The sequence below is a fragment of the Littorina saxatilis genome, linkage group LG17 (assembly GCF_037325665.1).
Source record: "Littorina saxatilis isolate snail1 linkage group LG17, US_GU_Lsax_2.0, whole genome shotgun sequence".
Classification (NCBI taxonomy): domain Eukaryota; kingdom Metazoa; phylum Mollusca; class Gastropoda; order Littorinimorpha; family Littorinidae; genus Littorina; species Littorina saxatilis.
The window spans coordinates 45,387,156-45,394,956 of NC_090261.1; positions in this window are offsets into that span (position 1 = coordinate 45,387,156).

The following is a 7,801-nucleotide window of genomic DNA, read 5'->3' on the forward strand; positions in this document are numbered from 1 at the left end:
TATCATAAACCACACAGTATCATATTTTTTTTAAAACCCGCCGCAACTCTTATCTTTAAGAAAACAGAACTCGGGGCATTTGTCTCAGTTACGTGGCCTTTTCTGGATTTCAAAAAAAGTATTACATAACCCATATTGGCTAAAAAGATTCCAATCATAAAGCATAATTATAATGTTATAGTAAGTAATACACCACAATTTTTGTCTCAGCAAAACAACCTACCACGTCATCGCACTTTCTTTCACCTTTGTGTGGCTTTTCTGGATTCTTAAAAATACTACCAAAACTATTTTGGCTAACACGTTTCCCTCGTAACCCATACAGTACAATGGTAAGAAACACCACAACTATCTTTTTTTTTTTAAACACACCATCAACTCTGAACTCACCGCAGTTGCTTTCATTTTTTTCGTTGAAGTTATGTCGTTTTTTCTGGATTCTTAAGAAAATTACTTCTAACAGATTTTGGCTAACAAGTTTCCTACCATAGATCATACAGCATTATACTAAGTAACACACCATAACTTTTGTTAAAGAAAACAGAACACTTTCTAAATCGAGGCTTGGCAAGATGGCGGCTCTACGCTCTAGCGCCACTTCCTGTCGTTAGCTGAAATATTTGACATCGCTTTTCAAACATACGCGCCGCATGCAAAATGGCTTGTACCGCACCACTGGTTGCCTGCACGTGCGTTTTACATCAAGATGCTTCGCATGGGTCGCTGGCTTGTGAATGGTTTCTTCTGCTTGCAGTCTGGGGTCTTTTGGAAAAGTACGCGCCAGATCTTGTAGAGCCGGCCGCGCTTCGTCGTAAATAGGATCAGTCTCCTCGAACGAATAGATAGACGAGAGTTTTTTTCTGCGGGTATTTCTTCAAAGGATGAGAATTGTTCCTCAGGTATTTCTTCAAAATACCATGTTAAGATTAACTGGTAGCCCCCGTGCAAAAGAGCTCCATTTTGGCCGGCTCGGCACGGATGTTTTTGGTATAAGAGATGTGCTTACGACAGTTCTGTTCACGGCCGCTTTTACGACACACAGAAGCGAGGTGTTTTTTAAATTTTTTTTAAATTTCTTTTAATTTTTTTATTTTTTAAAAATTCTGTCTTTGAGACTGACGCAGTCTGTGACAGATACTGAGATTTATATTTTGGCGTCAGGTTTGAAAACTTGATTTCAAATTTGAGCAAATAACGGTCTAACCCGAACCATGTACTCGGAACATAACTCTTTAATGGCGGATTCTCTTCCATTTGACCAACGTAACGCACGGGAAAAGAGTTGTATACTTCAAACGACAAAAGATCGAAGACTCTCATCCTCACAGCATGATCATTTGACGTATTCAGTAATATTGTACCGCTGATCTTGTCAAAAGAAGCACCCAAACGGACAATATACCTGAAAATATGCAAGTAACCATACGACAATCAACATGAAAAGAAATATTTTTACTAAGGACAGTGTTTTAGTGATCGTCAAATACTGGTTTTTGGTGCTAATAAAAGCCCAGTTAACATTCGCTGGGAATGTTACAATGCAATGAAGCTGGATAATTATGGCATTCAAATTCAGTGATTCAACACGATTCCATTCTTCCATTACGAAAAATTACTAATTTATAATTAGTAATTACAAATGCTTTGCTTCGTCGGAGTAACATGTCTGCATGCAAATCTTGTAGGCAAAGGTGGCTGCTCCGAATATCTGGAGAGAAAAAAACTTACATGTGCAACCATCTGATCACTGAAACAGACCCAAAAAACAGGGAAGATTGAAGGACGGAAAAGAAAGGAAAAAGATACAGAATAAAGGGAATAAGAGTTGAACAGACATTGCAGAACCGATTAAAAACCCGCGCCTTTGTTTTGGGACATAAATGAATTAAGGAGCTAATAAAACTGCAAGATTGTATTCTTTCTGCCGATATGAATAGCCTGGCTGCTTTAGTTTGGCAGAAGTAAAGATTTATCCAGTGCAAAACGGTTCATCACATTTTTTTTCTATTATTTTTTTCCGTTATAAACTACATTAGCTTCCTTCCCCATTTATCTTTTTTGCAACTTTGTTTTCCTTCCATATCCGTTTGGCGTTTAACCTTTTGCGGATTTGATCCAGTGTTATTAAATGAAATTGTTGCTGTGTAATTGTCAGAATATTGTTGTCGTGGTTTTTTTCTTCCAACGAAAGCATCGTCTAAACTCTTTTCAAACTTTGCGAATAGTGTTATTCTTTGAAGTATTCCGTTGAGGTCATTCTGGTACGTTCAGGAAATGGAAAGACTGTTTGTCCAAGACATTTTCTAGTTCCTGTTACTTCGATCACCGATAAAAACAATTCACCCCCGCATCATTTAGATGGGAAAAGCACTGTGGTTTGTTCGTTAATCATTGAAGTAAAGTTCATTGAGACATGTTATCAACATAACAAAAATTAAAAAGCGAAACAAATTTTACCGGGAACCTTAACAGTTGAACAGGAATCAAGAGTCTGAATTCCACCAAGACGCCTCTGTGAAATGCTGGTAATGAAAGCACCAATGAACATCTCGCCACAATGAGTTTTGTTGAGTAACTATGGATGCACAGTTCAGTAGGACACTATTGTTATTGGAATGCGGCAAAACAGGCAACCCAGAATGTGTGATAGAGTAATCCTTTGAATTAAGGAGCGTGACGCTCAGTAAATAGTCCCATGTGAAAATGTCAAAAACACCAGAACACACACAAAAAACCTACAAAAACACCAGTTTCTTTGCTAAGACAGAAAGACGCAAGACTTGCTTTGGAGAGAGTGGGCTTATGTCTTTCTTTCTTTCATCCTTTCATTCATTCGTTTTTCTTTTTCTTCTTTCTTTTTTTCTTTCTTTCTTTCTTTCGTTCACGTTATTTCTTTCTTTCTTTACTTTCTTTCTTTCTTTCTTTCTCTCTTTCTTTACTTTCTTTCTTTCTTTCTTTCTCTCTTTCTTTCTTTGTATTTTTTCTTTTTGTTTTCTTGTTTGTGTGAAGGCCTTTGGGACAAACATACTAGACTCAGGTAAAGACGTTTCGGTTTCTTTTCTTCAGAATTCTTCTCCGATTCAGATTTTGAAATCGATTTGTGCGCATGTATGTATATGTTACAGGCATTAAGTGAAACCAGGCATTACGCGTAATGCCTGAAATGTTCAGGCATTACGCGTAATGCCTGTGACCACTAGGCATTACACGTAATGCCAAAAAATACCAGGCATTACACGTAATGTCTGAAATTTGACTCTCAAAGTTACGCTTATTGCCTGAAGTAATTCAGGCAATACACATTACCTCTTGGATGACGGTGAGAACATTTTTTAAGGACAAAGTGTTGACAAAATGTCATGGTGTAAATATAGTAATTGACATTCAATCAAGTGAGCTTTGAAATGAATGCACATTTTATTTTGTGATTATGAGTGATGGTTCGCAATGCAAAATAATGTATTTCTGACATAGTGTTCACCACAATTTGAATTTCCCGTAAGTGTGAGTGCATGTCACAATGGAAAGCCGAGGTCCAATATTTCCAGTTGAGTTTTCACCAGTTGCTTATTCGTCACCATGGAGGATAATGAAAAAGAACAATTGTTTACTCGACGTTTGTTTGAACATTATGAAAAGGACGGCAGAAAGTTGCTCCCGAAAGCTGTGTACTTCAGAACAATCGAAGAAGTAAAAGCTGCCTTCCAGAAAACGACAAAGTCAAGTCATGAGTATCATCTCTTGGGAAAGTAAGTGATGTGTGGTGTTTGTCAAAAACAGATTTGAGTGTTGGTATTCAGCTCTACGTCTATCGTGAAACAATACTGAAACCGGATTATCTCCAATGCTGTCTGTGATAGAGTAATTGACACATAATTATAATGTCAAAGGGAGGTAACAAAAAAGGCTTAGTACACTGACTGTATCGTTCTTGCTGAAACAAAAGCAGCTAATAAGAAAATTGCGTTGTGTTATCTCACATACCGGGGCTGTTGAAAGCTACGAAATCAAATTAGTATTAATGTTCGCTTGAGAAACACTGTGACTGTGTAAACGGGTTTTTATTTTCTCATAAGGAAGATCTGTTATTATTATTCGACGTTAGTTGTTCACGATCTTTAGTAGTTTGAATGTAGCGCTCGGGTACATTGACATGTTGTTGTTTTAGCAAGATTATTTCAATCTGGACCCTGTCCTACGTGTTATAATTATATCCGACTCGCTGCCGAGAGTTATGGTACATTGTTTATAACCTTGATAAACATGTCCTGTAATTGCCATTAAATAGTTGTTATTTACTTTAATTTTCAGATTCGAGGTATTAAGATGCGGTGACATCGAAAGGCGTGTACAGAAAAGGACTGACACAGCTGAGGAATCTATTCTCTACTATGCTACCATAGAAGAAACATACGATATCGTCAAGAGAGCGCATGTGGCCACAGGCCATGGTGGTTGTGATCGCATGGAGAAGGAGTTGCACAACAAATAAGACAACATACCACGCCACGCGATAGAACTTTACAAATCTTTGTGCGCAGAGTGTCAGAAGAAGAAGAAACGAGCGAGAGTCAAAGGTGTTGTTGTTCGACCGATTCTATCAAACGATATTTAGTTCGTTTAATGCCTGTAACAGGTTTCAGGCATTACGTGTAATGCCTGACAATGATTTTCAGGCATTACACGTAATGCCTGGTATTTTTAGGCATTACGTGTAATGCCTAGTGGTCACAGGCATTACGCGTAGTGCCTGAACATTTCAGGCATTACGCGTAATGCCTGGTTTCACTTAATGCCTGTAACATATACTTGTACGAGTGTTCGTGTGTGTGTGTGTGTGTGTGTGTGTGTGTGTGTGTGTGTGTGTGTGTGTGTGTGTGTGTGTGTGTGTGTGTGTGTGTGTGTGTGTGTATGTGTGTGCGTGTGCGTGCGTGTGTGCGTGTGCCTACCCCACACACTAAACCTTTGTAATAGTCCATCTTGTCTACGTAAACAGCTTCTCTTCCTCATTGCAGAAAACGCACTTAAATCTGTAACTCAAACCTACCAAAAGAATATCTGAGAGTAATTGAAGGAAATCAGAAGCAACTTTTTCCGTTAGTATTCTTCTACAAAAACAGTATAGATGTAACTATATCGCCGGTTTTTCTAACGATTTGTTATCTAGTGCACAAGGGTGAGCCAGACAAGTGAGACAGATACATAGAACGAGAGAGAGAGAGAGAGAGAGAGAGAGAGAGAGAGAGAGAGAGAGAGAGAGAGAGAGAGAGAGAGAGAGAGAGAGAGAGAGAGAGAGAGAGAGAGAGAGAGAGAGAGAGAGAGAGAGAGAGAGAAGGGGGAGGGGGGAGGAGAGGGAGGGACGAAGAGAGAGTGGACGGGTGGGAGAGGGGATGATGGAGAGGGGGGGGGGGACGAGAGAGAAAAGGGGGAGATAGAGAGGAGATAAGGAGAGCGAAAGATAGAGAGAGGAGAGAAGGAGAGAGACAGGAGGATGGACAGTGACAACGAGGATTGGAGAGAGGGAGGGGAAGAGAGAGAGAGAGAGAGAGAGAGAGAGAGAGAGAGAGAGAGAGAGAGAGAGAGAGAGAGAGAGAGAGACTTAGACTTAGACTTAGAACATTTTATTGACATAAAGGGTAAACATTTTAAGCCAAGGGCCTAATCTTACAACGTGCCCTTTACATTCACACTAACACATCCGCACGCATATAAACAACATAATATAATGAATTCATATAGGCATAACATGTAAATGTACAGTAAATAAGCATAAGCACCACGGCCACACGAAACACAAAATCAAAATCTAATCAAAATCTAAGAGAGAGAGAGAGAGAGAGAGAGAGAGAGAGAGAGAGAGAGAGAGAGAGAGAGAGAGAGAGAGAGAGAGAGAGAGAGAGAGAGAGAGAGAGAGAGAGAGAGAGAGAATTGTAAAACAAATGTTTTACATTATAACAAAGTGCGGGTCAACAGGCCTCCAATGAGAAGCAGACGACATTAAGCGAATGTTGACTAGTTGTTTTCCCTCATTTGAAACGCGTTTGCGTTTGCTTAATTGGTGTAAATTTGAGTCAGCTGATTTTTCAAACGCACAATTGCGGAAATTCCATGTAACTTGAGTATGAATGTGATGGTTACTGTTGCAAGAATGTTGGTGAGTAATGTAATTTCTGTCTGGAAATTGACACTGCTAGGTGCTGTAATTCAAATATACAGGTGAATAATAGGTATGTTTAAGCAGAAGGCACGCACATACAGAATGTCAGATAAACAGAATACTACATTGCTTGCGGTGTGATACTAGGTTTACACTCCTTGTTTTTTCAAATATTGAAAAGTTTGCTTTTGCTTGCATTTTAATCTAAACAACAACAAAAACACTCGTGAAAACCTTATAACACACAGCAAGTCATCTACATGTAGTATTGTCTCCAAAACCTCCAAAAAAAGAATAAAAAAATAAAATAAAAAAATAAAAAAGTATTGTCTATGTACCCCGAGATTGATGAATGCCCACTATTCCACATACCACGCGCTCTTTAATGATCGAGCATAGGAAGCAGCCATGTTCTCATCCCATGTTACGTGTGCTTTGGCACAGGCAGGTCTTGCGACTGCATTTTCTGTTCGCAAGACAAAGCTGGACACAAAACTAGCCAAACCAGAAGAGAAACCAGCAGAACGAGGAGAACATATTGACGGTGTGTTGAGCGAATGCGATCGCCTGCAATAGAGAGAGTGACTGTTTACGTTCGAACACGGGTTTTATGGGAGACACACGAGACAGCTTGTGAATCACACTTCAAGAGGCAACTTGTGGTAATGTGAACCATAATTAACAAGGTTCAAGGTTCAACGTTTATTCATCAAATGTTGCCCACTGGGGCATAGGGATAAACGGCATAATAAACATATAAAGCAATTAACAAATATTTAGCCATTAATGAATCAATATGTTAAGCAACAAAACATGTATTACATTGTCAAACAAAAGTTTAGTTTAAAAAAAACCACGACAATGGGATGCAACGTATCTTTGACTTCACATGTGCGTGCAGACATATTTTGAGTTGTGGAGTTCTATCGTGACAAATGCATCGTGCAACAAAGCGGATATATGATTACTGTATAGCTCCTTTAATTCAGTACGCTTTTTTGTCTTTGACTCAAATGTCAGGGAGCTTTGTGTCATGCCATCTCCTGTAATCTAGCTCTTAACTAGACTTATTTATTTAGAACACAGAGACAAAAACAACAATGACGATGAAATATTTAGCCTCGGGTATTTGACGTCAGCAAATCTGATCACCGCCTTTTCAAAACTAATTAGCCCTTCTTGTGTTGTTGCAGGGATTGTTATATCGACGTCGTCGTCGTCGTCGTTGTCATTGTTGTCGTTGTCATTGTTGATGCTGTCGTCGTTGCTGTTGTTTGCTGTTGTTAATGTCCATTGGTTTAAAAAGACTTGTGTTGCTTTAGTTTGCTTCGCTAGTAATTACCGTCAGCATCATCTTCTTTTATTTCACATTAATTTGTGAATTCCCAAACAAATCAGGTGACTATTTTCCATTTAAATGTAGTGCGCGTTTGTGTAACTTTTTATTCTAATTAAAAACAAAAACAGTTGGGGTTTTTAAATAAAAAGCAATAGAGTATTGTGAAATCAAATCTAAGCAGCGAAAACTTAAAATGACCCTTTTGTTGACTAAATGTCATTTTTTTCGAGTGTAAACATATTTTCCTATGGAGCAGTCCCGGAAATTTAAAAAGGGATGCCGTTCACCAATAAGGAATGGACCTA